The following is a 16,174-nucleotide window of genomic DNA, read 5'->3' as shown; positions in this document are numbered from 1 at the left end:
CCCCTCAGCTGATTAGTCAGAATTGTTTCATTTTGAACATCATTTGGAGAAAGCACATAGGATGGCAAGGGTACAGAATGTACTTTGAGTGGGGGACTTTAATGTCTATCATCCACAGGAGCTCAGCAACACCTTTACTGACCGAGCTGAGGGAGTCCAATAGGATATCACTGTCAGACTATATCTGTGGTAGTTAGTGACATTCTCTCCATGAGAAAATCTGAAATGGAGATGTTTGCTGATGATTGCATAATGTTCAACATTATTTGTGACTCCTCGATATTGAAGCAGTCCATGTGCGAAATGCAATAACAGATGGAGAACATCCAGATTCGGGTTGAAAAGAGACAAGTAACCTTCATGACAAACAAGTAACAGGAAATAACCATCTCCAACAAGAGAGAATCTATCTGTTACCCCTCGACGTTCAAAGACATTATGATTGCTAAGTCCACCACTATCTAAATCCTAGAGTTACCATTGACCAGAATCTGAACTGAACCAGCAACATTAATATTGTAGCTACAACAGCAGGTTAGAAGCAAGGAATCCTGCAACATGTTACTCTCCTCCTGACTCCCAAACCCTGTCTATCATACATAAGGCAAGGTCAAGAGTCTGATAGAATACGGCCCACTTACCTGAAGAGGTGCAGCTCCAACATTGAAAAATCTGAAAGCACTCAAGAAGCTTGAAATATGGACAAAAGAGCCTAATTGCTTAGTACAACATCCATAACATTTTACTTCCTCCTCCACCAACACTCAGTGTGCCTCAGCTACAAGATGGACTGCAGGAATTCACCAAGACTGCTTAAACAGCACCTTTCAAATTCATGACCACTACCATCTAGAAGGAAAAGGGCAGCAGATACACTACTTGTGAGTTCCTCTCCAAGCCACTCACCATCCTGACTAGGAAATATAATGCCATTTCTTCTGTGTTGCTCGGACAAAATCCTAGAAATCTCTCCCTAGCAGTAATGTGGGGCTGGCTGCAGCACATAAACTTTAGCAGCTCCAAAAAGAAGCCAATCACTACCTCCTCAAGGGCAACAGGACATAGAACACAAACATAGAACATTACAGCGCAGTACAGGCCCTTTGGCCCTCGATGTTGCGCCGCCCTGTCATGCTAATCTGAAGCCCATCCCACCTACACTATTCCATGTACGTCCATTTGCCTGTCCAATAACGGCTTTAATGCACTTAAACTTGGCAAATCTACTACAGTTGCAAGCAAAGCACTCCATACCCTTACTACTCTCTGAGTAAAGAAAATACCTCTGACATCTGTCTTATCCCTATCTCCCCTCACTTTAAAGTTTTGTCCCCTCATGTTTGCCGTCCCCATACTTGGAAAAAGGCTCTCCCTGTCCACCCTATCTAACCCTCTGATTATCTTGTCTGTCTCTATTAAGACACCTCTCAACCTTCTTCTCTCTAATGAGAACAGCCTCAAGGCCCTCAGCTTTCCTCGTAAGACATCCCTTCCATACCAGGCAACATCCTAGTAACTCTCTTCTGCACCCTTTCCAAAGCTTCCACATCCTTCTTATAATGCGGTGACCAGAACTGTACACAATAGTCCAAGTGTGGCCGTACCGGAGCTTTGTACAGCTGGAGCATAACCTCCTGGTTCCTGAACTCAATCCCTCTATTGATAAAGGCCAAATACTGTATGCCTTCTTAACAACCCTGTCAATCTGGGTGGGCAGTCAATGCTGGCACAGCTGGAAATGCCCACATTCCACGAATGAATGAAAGAAAAATAAACTTAATCTGAATAATGTAAACAGTAACACTGAAGCATAGTGGTTTGAAACACATGTGCTTGTGTGTGCTCCCATGTTACATGGATGAGCATTTTAAAAGTTACTGTGCTGTACTTAATTTCACTACTTGCCTCTCTTTTCTTATTCCCTTATCATTTCATACTGATTTCATGTATATATCACATTTAGTATTGGTTTTCTATCTAACCTGTTCAGAGATGTTATGAAGTAGCACTGGAGTAGGCAGGACTTGAACCTAGGGCTCCTGGGGACCGAGGGACACTAGCAATGCACCAACATTTAGTATTTATTTTCTATTGTTAGAACATTTATTTCAAATTATACAAATACCAAGATAATAGAACTGGATTCCCCTGGTTCAAAGGTATGGACACCTTTGTATTAATTTTCTTTTTATAACTCTTAGTATTTTTTTCCTTTTATCTACCACCAGTAAGCACCCATGTAGCCAATTAAATATTTACATGCAATGTCTATAAAGGTCAATGCAAACCGTGAGAATTGGGAAGGAGGTAGGGAAGGGACTAAATCAAAATGGAATTACGTTCAGTATTGATTTTCTTTCTACTCAGAAGTGTTATCTCACAACTAAATGACCTTCCCACCACCAAAATCATGGTGACCTTTATTGATTGTGTTGACATTTCGTATTAATATGCTGCATTGCATCATGTTTTCACCAGACAAAAGTCATCCTGACCGTCTAGCTGATTGGAAAGAATTAACTAAATAATATTATAATCTTTTCAACAGTGCCCTTCAAGTGCCTTATTTCACCGTCCCTCTCCCTACATGTTCCTTAAGATAATCTCTGTCACTTTCTCTGTTTTCCGCACTTGCTCAGCATATTGGAATGTTCTGTGCCCTTGTAAGTTTCTTTCACATTCATGTTTCTGATTACTGACAACATAATGACTACTTGCTACCATTCTATTGCATTCAATGCCTTGATTTCAAATGCTCCTGGGATTCATGTAAATAACTTTGGTGTGTTCTGCAAAAGTCTCTCTATTCCATTGTTTCAAATGGCATACTATGCCTTAAGTATTGGTGAATTGGTATTGTTCATGCATTTAAGTAAATTCATAGAACTTTTAAATACATCTCCAATTTTTAAATTATAAGTGTATGACACATGTATAAGAGGGTGTGTGAGGTACAGCAAGACTAACAGAGAGGACAACAACCCAAATTAGCCCCCAGCAGTAATTGGAGACATCATGAAACAGAAAGAGGGACAGGGTCACTCAGAAGTCTCCCTACTAAACTGCTGAGCTCAATTTACTTTTAATGATAGACTGCAATAAACAGCTGTTCATTATGATGTAGTTTAGTTTTTTTTCTCTAGTGTGTAAGATGTCAAATGACTACAATTATTGTACCAATTGAATTGGTGTACAGTTGTCTTTTTCCAACCAGCAGAAATGATTAATGCTCTGCAATAATCTGCACATGCTTTTACAACAAATGATGGCAAAGTCTTGGAATTGACTATTAAGCAGTATTTTCACAAGCTGTTACTCTTAATCCATGTACACTTGATGCCCCCACTCCTGAGATGTGATGACTCCCCACTCTGTTTATTAAAATTCAGCAGTAATTGCAATGGGACAACCTCTTAGTTGTGAATTTTTTTCATCGTAAATTGTTGCACTGTTCAGTCTACCCAGACTGTAATGAAGGAAATAAGCCAGAAGAACCACTGACTGTGAAATCTGAGTTTAATGTTGGACAGAAACAATTTGGTTCATTGGTCTCAGTGACTGTGTTTAGTACGTGGCTGGAATAAAAAAAAATCTTAAAGGTTATAAAATGGATTAAGATACAGCAGAGCAGCAATAATATTTTCTTAAAAACTGCCTGTGAATGAAGTCATCATATCTATGAATAATTTGTTGTAAAGCAACACAGGGAGTTATATGATTCTGATAAATCCTTTTCAAAGACAAGTAATTCAATCAACAACACTTTCTTCTTTCAGGCAGTTTCTTATTCAATGCCATTACTGAACTGTTATTGTAATCTTTGTTACAAGGAAATTCTCCTTTTTCTGGTGGATTTTAAATAACTGAGATCCTCTACAGAAAAGTGTTCTTTTTACAGTTGGGGACTGCCCACTGCAAATTACCCCATTCACATTCCACCAAGTGGGATGAAAACAGACATTCAAACACATGGGGAGCAGAAAAGACTGGGGGCTGAATCTTACCTGAACGTCAGTTCATGGAGGGCTTCTCTCCTTGAGGCCTAGCAAGATTTCTTGTGCTATTGGCCCACACTTATCTCATTAATTAGCTACTACACCTAGTTGCTCCTTTGTCCGATGCTAGCCGGATTTTCCCACTTCCCATTGGCAGAGGTCCTCACCATTGCTGGGATATCCTGGGATCTTCAGCATTGGCACATTTTTTATCACACCTGGCAGTCCAGAAATGCCCTTCACCATCAACATAGTGGCATTGCAGCTACAAACCAATACCTCTCATGGCAAGTGGGGTGGCATGGCCAGCACGTTTTTGCATATACAACTGCATGTTGCTCCCCGAAATATGGTATAAGCACCAGGCCACACTGCTTACCTGTCCTTAGCCATATTCCTTATGACAAGTCACTGCTGCTGTTTGCCCAGTGCTCACTGTAGCCCTGCACCTTATCAATCTTCACTGGGGAATCATCACACACAGGGAAGACTTGAAAAGGTTCAAAACATTGACCATTGCTCATCCACATGCAAACTGAAATTAAGCAGTCAGAAGCTGCACTTGTTTCTTGGACAAAATCAGACGGCATGTTTGTCAAACACCAATAGTTTTACTGTCAACAAATTATTGCTGCACCCTGTTCTCATCTACTGCAACCGATTGTCAATTACCTGGCTTGTAGCCCTCATTGCTGTTGCATTCTGTCATTCAGAGAATGATGGTCCTCCACAGAACACTGGTCCCCCTCTCCCAGCTTATCAGCCTCCATTACATTCCCTATTCAACTGTTCCAGTTGTGCAGGGCAGAGCATTTTAGGATTATGCAGCTTGCTAGGCACAGAGTATTCTTCAAAGTCCCAACAAGATCCAAGCAGTGGAACTTATCTTGCAGTAGTCTACCATCTTCTCCATCACTTCTGTGGCTGAAGAATGGCCTGGATTGTACCTATGTTCTGCCTCACTCGGGGAGTTGTGTAATGGAGTCACCAACTTTGGATATGGAGTAGGTGCCCTTGCCCCCCAGTAAAATCTTTGTAAGGCAGGTGACCCAACACACACAGCAGTAGCATGAGGGTTCTTAGGGGATACAGCCATCATGGCAGCTCTCAAGGAACTGTGCACAAACTTCTAAAAAATGGAACCAATAATCCACAGACCGCTTGCACCTTGACAGAATGGAAGTCTTCCCATTGATGAACTCAGCTGCATTTGGGTAAGGGCCTCTCAATGCAAAGTGTGTACAGACTATAACACCCTGATACTGAACCTTACTGATAGGGTTGCACAGTGGCTCAGTGGTTAGTACTGCTGCCTCACACCACCAGCGACCCGGGTTCGATTCCAGCCTCTGATGACTGTCTGTGTGGTATTTGTACATTCTCCCTGTGTCTACGTGGGTTTCCTCTGGGTGCTCTGGTTTCGTTCCACAGTCCAAAGATGTGCAGATCAGGTGAATTGACCATTCTAAATTGCCCATAATTTTCAGGGACGTGCTAGTGAGGGGTAAAATGTACAGTAATAGATTAGGGGAATCGGCTTATTTGGGATACTCTCCAGAAGGTTGGTGTGGATTTGTTGGGCTGAAGGCCTGTTTCCACACTGTAAGGATTCTGTGATTCATCCTAGGGCAATGAGAGTAAGCGGTGTAATCTGGTACAAATGCCCTCACAAACACACTTGAAGCATTTGTAAGTGGACAACTGAGAGATCTCACGCAAGTCCCGAGTGGCTTCTTGGAAGGAGCAATCATCCAAAAGGTCAATGCAGTTGTCACCTTGTTGACCACCAGGGCAGGTTGGTTGCCACCCACTCCCTTCAGATCGCAGATCCCACTCCCACTGTAATAGTGTCCCATACTTGGCCTGTGCCAAGACTGTACCTCACTCATCTGGAGGAAATAAGATTGAGAATGATACTGCTCTTGTTGTACCTCCTGTACACACTGAGGGGACTTTGAACTGTGACCTCTTTATGAGGAGCCTATTCAGCATTTGTTGGAGGCTGCTAAGAGTGACATGGCCCAGAAGAAAACACTAACTCTTACCCACTCAGATCTGGTCACAGCCATATTCCATCTCTAGGTTGCATTTCAGAATCAAAAGATCATGGAAGACAATGTAGGTCGCACTAGATGCCTTAAATCTCAGACTCAGTCTGATCATCAGGTCTCCACAGCCCCTGAACCTCCATGTCCTTTTGTGTCTTGTATTGCATGGGCAGACCATCACTACCCACATTTCTCCCCCACGACCTGCAGATATGACTGCAACACTTAACCTTAAGACCCTGCACTACAAGCCACTTTGCTCCAGGGTTAGTGCTGCCCAGCATTGTGAGGCAAACTACCCCTGTCAAGGCCAAGGTGTTGGTGACAGCCAGTAACCCTATCTCCACAGCATTCCATGTCCTCCCATGCGGAAGGATTGCCTCCACCTTATAAGTCAAATTTCCCTCTTCACTATCCTTGTCCCCTCAGCTTCCTAAGTTGTTGCCTCCGGTCTGCATTGTTGATCCACCTTCAACCTCCCTACCATAACAGTGCCCCCTGATACCCACTCCTTGACATTCATTCAACAGACTCCCAGGACTGACCAAGGCCCAGTCCTCCAAGGTAGTGGGACTGATGAAACTGAGCATCTGGAGAAGATGGCTCCCCATGGCCAAGCCCTTTGACTGATAATGGATGATATCTTTGACCAACCGTACCAGCTGACTGTTAACAGCTGAGGGTCACCCCCTTCAACTTGGAGCCATTTGGCTGAAGTATTTACCATGTAAACTGCTGATACATGGTACAGGTGGGAGATTGAGGAAGCATGGTGCTGTACAGTTACATACCCACCCCCTCTGACTGATTACTGCTGACAACTGCCTGGCTTTGTGTCTTCATTAAACAGCAAGGCAAGACAGATGATGAGCCTTTAAGCTCTGGCTGAGTGGGCAAAGCACAACAAGGCAGAGCAAGACAGTGGTGTAGTGAGCATCCATGTTGGTGCAAAGTGAGAATGAGCAAGCAGCCCTTGAGATTTAGCTGGTTCAGTCTGCGAGCTGGGTGACTGTCCCTGCAGTCTTTGCAGGTGTCTTTGCAGCAGCATTACAATGATAGATGCCAGTGCACTGCTAAGTGCAGCATGGTTTGTAGTGCAGAAATATACTGTAAGTGGATTGAAGATGTGCCATGATGATATGGTGAAGCTAGTACATATCAGATGTGGAGTACACCCCATCACTGCCTATGGAGCATACACTGAGAAGTTGGTGCAGGGTCCAAGATGGAGGTTCAGAGAAGCCAGTAAGGAGCTGGAGTCACCAGTTATCTGCTCACACTTACATGTCAGACATTCTCGGCATCCAGTTCCCGATCTGATGGCTAGAAGGATTGGAGCCTGTGCATAAGTGAGACGAAGTTGGGGCATATAGATTCTGATAATGAGGAATAACCTTCTTTCCACTCTCTATTGAGAATCTCATCTCAATATCCAGGGCTTGGTTGGAAATGTGACTTCTTGGTCTCAACATTGGGAAGGGTCTTGGTCAACATTTCACCCAATTTCCTCCAATTGCTTGCCAAAGCTCACAGCATTCAGAGCCTGAGGAGATTCTGCTCCTCCATCTCCAACTAAATGCAATCACCTATTGCCACAGGCATGAATTAATACAATCTTACTGGAATATACAAATAAGAATACTTAAGAACCCTTACAGAGTAGGAGGAGAAACTAAGGCAATGCTGTACCAAAGAGAAGCTCTCATTAAATGCTCTCACTCTCTCCCTGGATGTGGTGTGCCCAATTCTGCAAAAGTGACCACCCTGAGAGAAAACAGACTGTCAGCTGAATGTTTTTATAATGTGGTAATCTGCTTCGTACAACTGCATCCAGGAGAACAGCTGAACTCAGCGACCACAACATTGAACTCAATGCATCAGGGAGCAGTCAAGGAACAGTTAACCTTACACTCCTATGTTTTAGCATTCACAGACTGTAAAATCCTGATAAACCTGTTCTCTTAATCTATCTATTACACTTGTGTGTGTGCAAGTTTAAAAGCATAAACATACGAATGGCTTTCTACTGAGTCTTTTCAAATGAGGAAAATTGTTTCAATAAACTTTCTCATTTAATGAAGGAAATTATTTGAGTAATTTCTCCACAGCCTCAAATGTGAATGATCAGACACTTTCAGAAATGGGCAAAGTGTGTCATCTCCAAATTTTAAAGCAAAATCTGTTATAGTTGAATGAGTTGGAGAATAGAAAAGTCATTTCACTCTACTCACCCAGTTCCAACATTTCCAAATGAAAATGTATCAATAGCAGGCCATAATGTAGGGATTTCCAGTTTTGCTCTGAGATGTCTTGGAACCAGCAATTGTGCTTTTTTTCAGGCTATTTGTAGCTCTTCCACTAGAGTTATGTTGGAGGGGCGGGAGAGCCCCATACATATTTCACTGAAGTAAATTACATTGCTTGCATATAAATTGCTAAAATGAATGTGTAAATGCAAGCCTAAAATTTAGTGTGTGTTTTGAAGACGTAACATACCCGGCACTACTGCCTTACAGCGTCAGGGACCCAGATTCAATTCCCGCCTCGGGCAACTGTCTGCGTGGAGTTTGCACAATTTCCCCGTGTCTGCATGGGTTTCTTCCGGGTGCTCCGGTTTCCTCCCACAGTCCAAAGATATGCAAATTAGGTAAATTGTCCAAGTTAAATTGCCCATAGTGTTAGGGGTAAATGTAGGGGAATATGTCTGGGTGGGTTGCTCTTCGGAGGGTCGGTGTGGACTTGTTGGGCCAAAGGACGTGTTTCCACACTGTAGGGAATCTAATCTAATACTCAGACTAGTAATCTGCAATCTCAGGATTTAAAACATTGAAGCATTAGTGTGTCCTATAGAAGACCGGACTTTGACTGCTCACTCATAGAACATAGAAAGATACAGCGCAGTACAGGCCCTTCTGTCCTCGATGTTGCGCCGACCGAATCCTACCTAACCGACACTAGCCCAATAACTTCCAAATGCCTATCCAATGCCGGCTTAAATGACCATAAAGAAGGAGAGTTCACCACTGCTACTGGCAGGGCATTCCATGAACTCACAACCCGCTGTGTAAAGAATCTACCCCTAACATCTGTCCTATACCTACCACCCCTTAATTTAAAGCTGTGTCCCCTAGTAACACCTGACTCCATTAGCGGTAAAAGGTTCTCAGTGTCGACCCTATCTAAACCCCTAATCATCTTATACACCTCTATCAAATCTCCCCTAAACCTTCTCTTCTCCAATGAGAACAGCCCCAAGTGCCTCAGCCTTTCCTCATAAGATTTTCGTACCATTCCAGGCAACATCCTGGTAAACCTCCTCTGCACTCGTTCCAATGCCTCCACATCCTTCCTATAGTATGGCGACCAAAACTGCACACAATACTCCAGATGAGGCCGCACCAGAGTCTTATACAGTTGCAACATGACCTCAGGACTCCGGAACTCAATTCCTCTACCAATAAAGCTCAGTACACCATATGCCTTCCTCACAGCACTATTTACCTGGGTGGCAACTTTCAGAGATCTGTGTACATGGACACCAAGATCCCTCTGCTCATCCACACTACCAAGTAGCCTACCATTAGCCCAGTAATCCATCTTCTTGTTACTCCTACCAAAGTGAATGACTTCACACTTAGCTACATTGAATTCCATTTGCCACATTTCTGCCCAGCTCTGCAACTTATCTATATCCCGCTGTAACCTACCACTTCCTTCCTCACTATCCACAACTCCACCGACTTTTGTGTCATCCGCAAACTTGCTTACCCAGCTTTCAAGCCCTTCCTCTAGATCATTTATAAAGATAACAAAAAGCAATGGTCCCAAAACAGATCCTTGTGGTACACCGCTAGTAACTGCACTCCAAGATGAACATAGTCCATCAACTACTACCCTCTGTCTCCTTCCAGCCAGCCAATTCCTAATCCAAACCTCTAATGTATCCTCAATGCCATACCTCCGTAGTTTTAGCATTAGCCTACCATGGGGAACCTTATCGAACGCCTTACTAAAATCCATATACACAACATCTACTGCTTTACCCTCGTCCACTTCCTTAGTCACCTTCTCAAAGAACTCAATAAGGTTTGTGAGGCACGACCTGCCCTTCACAAAACCATGCTGGCTATCCTTGATCACGTTATTCCTATCCAGATGTTCATAAATCTTATCCCTTACCATTCTCTCTAAGACTTTGCCCACCACTGAAGTCAGACTCACTGGCCTATAGTTACTAGGGCTATCCCTACTCCCTTTCTTGAACAAGGGGACCACATTCGCTATCCTCCAGTCCTCTGGTACTATTCCCGTTGACAATGACGACATAAAAATCCAGGCCAATGGCTCTGCTATCTCCTCCCTAGCTTCCCATAGGATCCTAGGGTAAATGCCATCAGGCCCAGGAGACTTATCTATTTTCATCCTCTCCAATATTCCCAGAACCTCTTCCCTGCATATTTCCAGGCCATCCATTCTAATCATTTGTGACTCCATATTCACATCAGCAACAGTGTCCTGTTCCTGAGTGAATACTGATGAAAAGTATTGATTTAGAGTCTCTCCAATCTCCTCCGCCTCCACACACAACTTCCCACTACTATCCTTGACTGGACCGATACCTACCCTAGTCATCCTTTTATTCCTGACATACCTATAGAAAGCCTTTGGGTTTTCCCTAATCCTACCAGCTAAAGACTTTTCATGTCCCCTTCTCGCTTCTCTTAGCTCTCTCTTTAGATCCTTCCTGGCTACCTTATAACTCTCTATCGCCCCAACTGAACCTTCACGCCTCATCTTTACATATGCCGCCTTCTTCCCTTTCACAAGGGATTCCAATTCCTTACTAAACCACGGCTGCCTCACAAGGCCCTTTACACCATGCCTGACTGGTACATACTTATCGAGGACACGTAGTAGCTGCTCCTTGAACAATCCCCACATCTCATTAGTGTTCTTCTCTTGAAGCCTGTTTTTCCAATCCACACATCCTAAGTCATGCCTCACTGCATCATAATTTCCCTGCCCCCAGCTATAACTCTTGCCCTGCGGCGCACACTTATCCCTCTCCATCACTAAAGTAAAAGTCACCGAGTTGTGGTCACTGTCCCCGAAGTGCTCACCTACCTCCAAGTCTAACACCTGGCCTGGTTCATTACCTAGAACCAAATCCAGTATAGCCTCACCTCTTGTTGGCCTGTCTACATATTGTGTCAGGAAACCCTCCTGCACACATTGGACAAACACTGACCCATCTAATGAACTCGAGCTATAGCTCTCCCAGTCAATATCTGGGAAGTTAAAGTCCCCCATAACAACCACCCTGCTACTTTCACTCTTTTCCTGAATCATCCTCGCAATATTATCCTCTACTTCTCTAGGACTATTAGGAGGCCTGTAGAAAACACCTAACAGGGTGACCTCACCTTTCCTATTTCTAACCTCAGCCCAAACTACCTCAGATGGCAAGTCCTCTTCCATCGTCCATTCCACTGCCGTAATACTATCTTTGACAAGTAATGCCACACCTCCCCCTTTTTTACCCCCATGTCTGATCCTACTAAAACATTTAAACCCTGGAACCTGCAACAGCCATTCTTGTCCCTGTTCTACCCACGTCTCTGTAATGGCCACAACATCGAAGTCCCAGGTACCAACCCACGCTGCAAGTTCACCTACCTTATTTCTTATACTTCTGGCATTGAAGTATACACACTTCAATCCACCCTTCTGTTTACAGGCACCCTCCTTCGAGATCGCTGCATTATTCATAACCTCCCTACACTCAAGGTCCTGTACCCTAAAGCTACAGTCCAGGTTCCCATGCCCCGGCAGAGTTAGTTTAAACCCTCCCAAAGAGCACTAGCAAACCTCCCCCCAAGGATACTGGTGCCCCTCAGGTTCAGGTGTAGACCATCCTTTTTATAGAGGTCCCACCTTCCCCAGAAAGAACCCCAGTTGTCCAGAAACCGGAATCCCTCCCTCCTGCACCATCCCTGTAGCCACGCATTTAACTGTTCTCTCTCCCTATTCCTCGACTCTCTATCACGTGGCACGGGTAACAAACCAAAGACTATAACTCTGTTTGTTCTAACTCTGAGCTTCCAACCTAGCTCCCTGAAAGCCTGTCTGACATCCTCACCCCTCTTCCTACCTATATCGTTGGTGCCAACGTGGACCACGATCTGGGGCTGCTCCCCCTCCCCCTTAAGGACCCGGAAAACACGATCAGCGACATCACGTACCCTTGCACCTGGGAGGCAACATACCAAACGTGAGTCACTGTCTCCCCCACAAAACCGTCTGTCTGTACCCCTCACTATCGAGTCCCCAAGAACTATCGCTCTACCTTTCTCCACCCTTCCCTTCTGAGCAACGGGGCCAGGCTTCGTGCCAGAGGCCTGAACCTCGTTGCTTGCCCCTGGTAAGTCATCCCCCCCACAAGTATCCAAAACGGTATACTTGTTCTTGAGGGGAATGACCGCAGGGGGTCCCTGCACTGGCTTCCTCCTCCCACTCCCCCTCACTGTCACCCATCTATCTTGAACTTGCGGAGTAACTACTTCCCTAAAGCTCTGATCTATGACCCTCTCTGCCTCCCGAATGATCCGCAGTTCATCCAAATCCAGCTCCAGTTCCCTAACACTGGCTTGGAGGAGCTGGAGATGGGTGCACTTCTTGCAAGTGTACTCAGCAGGGACGCTAATGGCTTCCCTCACCTCATACATGTTGCAAGAGGAACATTGCACTGCCTGCACTGCCATCCCTCTAAAAAGCTAGCTTTCTTTAAAAAAAAACTAAATGTAAAGAAACCAAACAAGCAAAACGCAGCACTTACCTGCTTGCCTCAACGGGTCTTATTATTTAGGTTAGAGGAGGGGGGCGGGTGGGAGGCTCTTCTGCCGAAGTGCCTCAGGTTACTCGCCTGCGCGTTTAAATAGAGATTGATTGTTCGTAATAACAATGCCCATTGTTCAAGTTGTGATTTTGTTCCAATTTGTTTATAATTTTAACCTAACTGGAAGAAGATGGAAAAGAATCTTGTGCCATTATTACTGTATTTTGATGCCTACAGTTAATAAAACATAATGTTTTACTTTTGGAAGCAAGGGTAATTCCACTATTATTTCAGTGAATTTGTAGGGACTCAAATATTATATTAAGCATTTTGGAATTCACAGTTCGAAGCAGAATCTGTTAGAAACTGCTGGTGTTTTGTCCAACATCTATCTAAGTAGATCATATACTGCAGTGTGATAATAACTGCCTGTTGTTGGCCTTCATCACGCTAATACATAGCTCTTGCATCATTTTCTGGCCCCTTGCTGAGGGGGTCTTCAGCTGTTTGCAAGTGTAATTATCAAACTCACTTGGACATAATGGAACTGCATAATGTTAACCAAATAGTTCTTAATATGTCAGGGAACTGAAATCCTACTCTTAAACAGCCAAGAGCCTACTCAACTCCATCAAATAACTCTGACTAAAAAAAATTTGGCTCATTTAATAACATTATTTGAATTGTCCCAGCAACAAATGTTAACATTCATAAATCACCTTTGTACTGCGATCTTAGCAATACGTCAGGGCCAACAGGGATTGATACAAGACTGGATCTGGTTCTTTGTAATCAAACAGTCTGGGCTAGTAAAACCCTTAGGTAAGAAATTAATTAAGTTCACCCTGAAAGTAGGTTAAAAAGAAAGGACAGTCTGAGATAAAGGTGCTGCATTGAAATGAGCTAATTTCAATGGAATGAAAAGAAGCCTAGCCCAAGATGAACTGATTTGGGGGGCAGGAGAGGGGGGTGGGGCTGGAGCAATGATGAAACAACTGACCAGAAATGCGAAATATTTTAAAAATAAGTTGACTGAAGTTGAATATTCCAGCTGTGAATTGGATACTTCAAAGACAGGAATGAGGACATAAAATGCTGGAATACTCAGCCTCTCTGGAGAGAGAATTAAGGCTTGGAGTGGTGCGGTAGGTATCTTAATGTTTTTAAAAATATCCTTTTATTGGGGAATAAACAAGTTCTGTTCCCAAAGACCTGAGTGCAGCCCACCTATGCGATCATCCCAGATCATCCCTGTTATTGGTCACCTTTGGGATACCATCTGATGAAGAGGGTGGATCTTTGAGGTTGCCAGGGGAATCACAGGGCCTGTAGGGTGGGCATATGCTCAATTATGAAGGTGACCCAATTCTCATTTGGGTGATAAAGACTCCAGCTGCAATAGGGCCCCTCTTCAGGTACTGGCCCACTGGGTTTGACGTTTAGCAGGAGATCAGTGCACCACTTAGAAGATCCCACTGAAGTCATCCCAAACTCCTAACTACTCTTACCTGGTAAAACTACCAGCTCCCTGCCATTAGCCAGATTGTTTCTCACTCCAATAGCATGCAGACACCCCAATTTACCCCTGTGCATTGGCCATCTTCTTCACAGGTTCCCTTAGGTTCAACATTTCAGGGTAATTACCCTTCATTCAAATGTAGAAAAATTAGATAAGCCATAAAATAAATCAGGTGAAAAAAGATAAAAGTACAAAGGGCATGAAAAGAAAGATCATGACAAACAATATGGAGTGTGAAGGAAGATTATGGGCTGAATTTTACCAAAAATCAGCTGTCAATTTTGCCAAGTTTTATGGAGATCTAGCAAGTTTTCTCACACTATTTTCTGAAACTTGCCTCATTAAGTATGCGCCATGCCTCTATAATACACCACTTTAAATATCGTCACTCTCACCAAGGGTAGAAATATTAATCACTAGCAGCACCTCCCAGGATTCCATATTTAAAATGCAGCATTACACCAGGTCAAGTGCTGTCATACTGGAGCTGTCCTACGTGGTTCCCTCATCTCAGCAATTTCCCAGGCATGAAGCACAGAGGGAAATGGTACCTAGCTTTACCAGCAGGAACTTGGAGGACCTAGTAGATGGGGTAGTGCAGAGAAGGGCCATCATCTTCCAACTGAAAAGACTGTGGCACCAGACCTGCCAGCCGGATCCAGAGCTGATACCTGGGTCAGCGCTGTTTCCATGGTCCAGCAAAATGCAAAGTAATGTTTTACAAAGTCAATAGCTTTCTCCCCTCCATGAAGATAAGTGTTTGACTCTGACACCCCACATTCACTCTATCTCTGTTACTGTATCCATCTGCTACCAAGGCTCATTCTGTACCATTCTCACTATTGTTGCATCCTCTTCCTACAGTCACTCTCACCCATAATATCTCCCCACACTACTAAGCCTGCTTGCTCTTTGTGCTTGCTACCCACTTACTCACTTAGAACACCTCAATATCTTTTCCCCATGTGCACCAGCTCTGCCACACCTTTCATCTTACGCAATACCTCCTTTTGTCTCATTCCAAGACAAAGCAGTCTACAATAGGATAGATTGTGGTGTACACAACATTTAATTCATTAATAGCTACAAGGTGAAGTTCCTTACCCTGGTCAATGATGGTCATGACTGTCCCTGTGGTGAGGCCAAAATCTCCATGTCCCAGTGACCAAGTAAGAATCATTGTCCATTGCTGTGCTGCACTCCCATTCCCAGCACAGTGAATGTATTGTTAACATGCCTGAACTTCTATCTCCTTCTCATGACTCATTTTCTCTTTTGTTTTCTGAAGATAGCATTGGAATCTGCACAATCTCCAAGATGCACTGAGATCTCATATTACCTAATCGCACTTAATTGATGTACAATTTCCTATTTTCCTAATTGCCAGATAGAAACTAGATGGCAACAATACCTGGCATGAAAGTCAGACCAGGTAATGAGTTTGTTCCTCTGGTCTTCCATCTTGTAAAAATGTTAGCAGCACCTCAGGTCAACTCCATTGGCATCAACTTCACACAGCCCCAATGAACACTGGCATTGCACCCTTATGGCACAGTTACAATCTATTTACAATCCAGTTTTCCACTTCAATACTGTATCTGGGCGTGCACCTCAACTTCAGCGGATATCCCCTCCTCCATCTCCTCCTCCTTCCCTTAGAGGAAGCAGAGGCAGAACTGCCTCCTGCAGCCACAACCAGCTCAGAAACTGGCATTGATACAGTGGGTATGTTTCCTAGATTAGAGTTGTGGAAAGCTGCTGGGGAGCACTTCATTAC

The 16,174-nt window shown here is 43.9% G+C and overlaps 1 long non-coding RNA gene across 2 annotated transcripts in view; it reads right to left on the bottom strand.

Annotated features, from left to right (window-relative positions):
• Positions 1-8,618, bottom strand: part of LOC132826889 (uncharacterized) — a 91,538-nt gene extending 82,920 nt beyond the window's left edge. For both annotated transcript variants that reach the window (XR_009645933.1, XR_009645932.1), the window contains exon 1: positions 8,275-8,618. This is a non-coding gene — a long non-coding RNA (uncharacterized LOC132826889). The remainder of the gene's footprint in view (positions 1-8,274) is intronic.
• Positions 8,619-16,174: the final 7,556 nt, after the last annotated feature.

This window comes from Hemiscyllium ocellatum, chromosome 23 (assembly GCF_020745735.1).
Source record: "Hemiscyllium ocellatum isolate sHemOce1 chromosome 23, sHemOce1.pat.X.cur, whole genome shotgun sequence".
NCBI lineage: Eukaryota > Metazoa > Chordata > Chondrichthyes > Orectolobiformes > Hemiscylliidae > Hemiscyllium > Hemiscyllium ocellatum.
The sequence above is the reverse complement of the archived record's forward strand: the minus strand, read 5'-3'. Positions and strand labels throughout refer to the sequence as shown.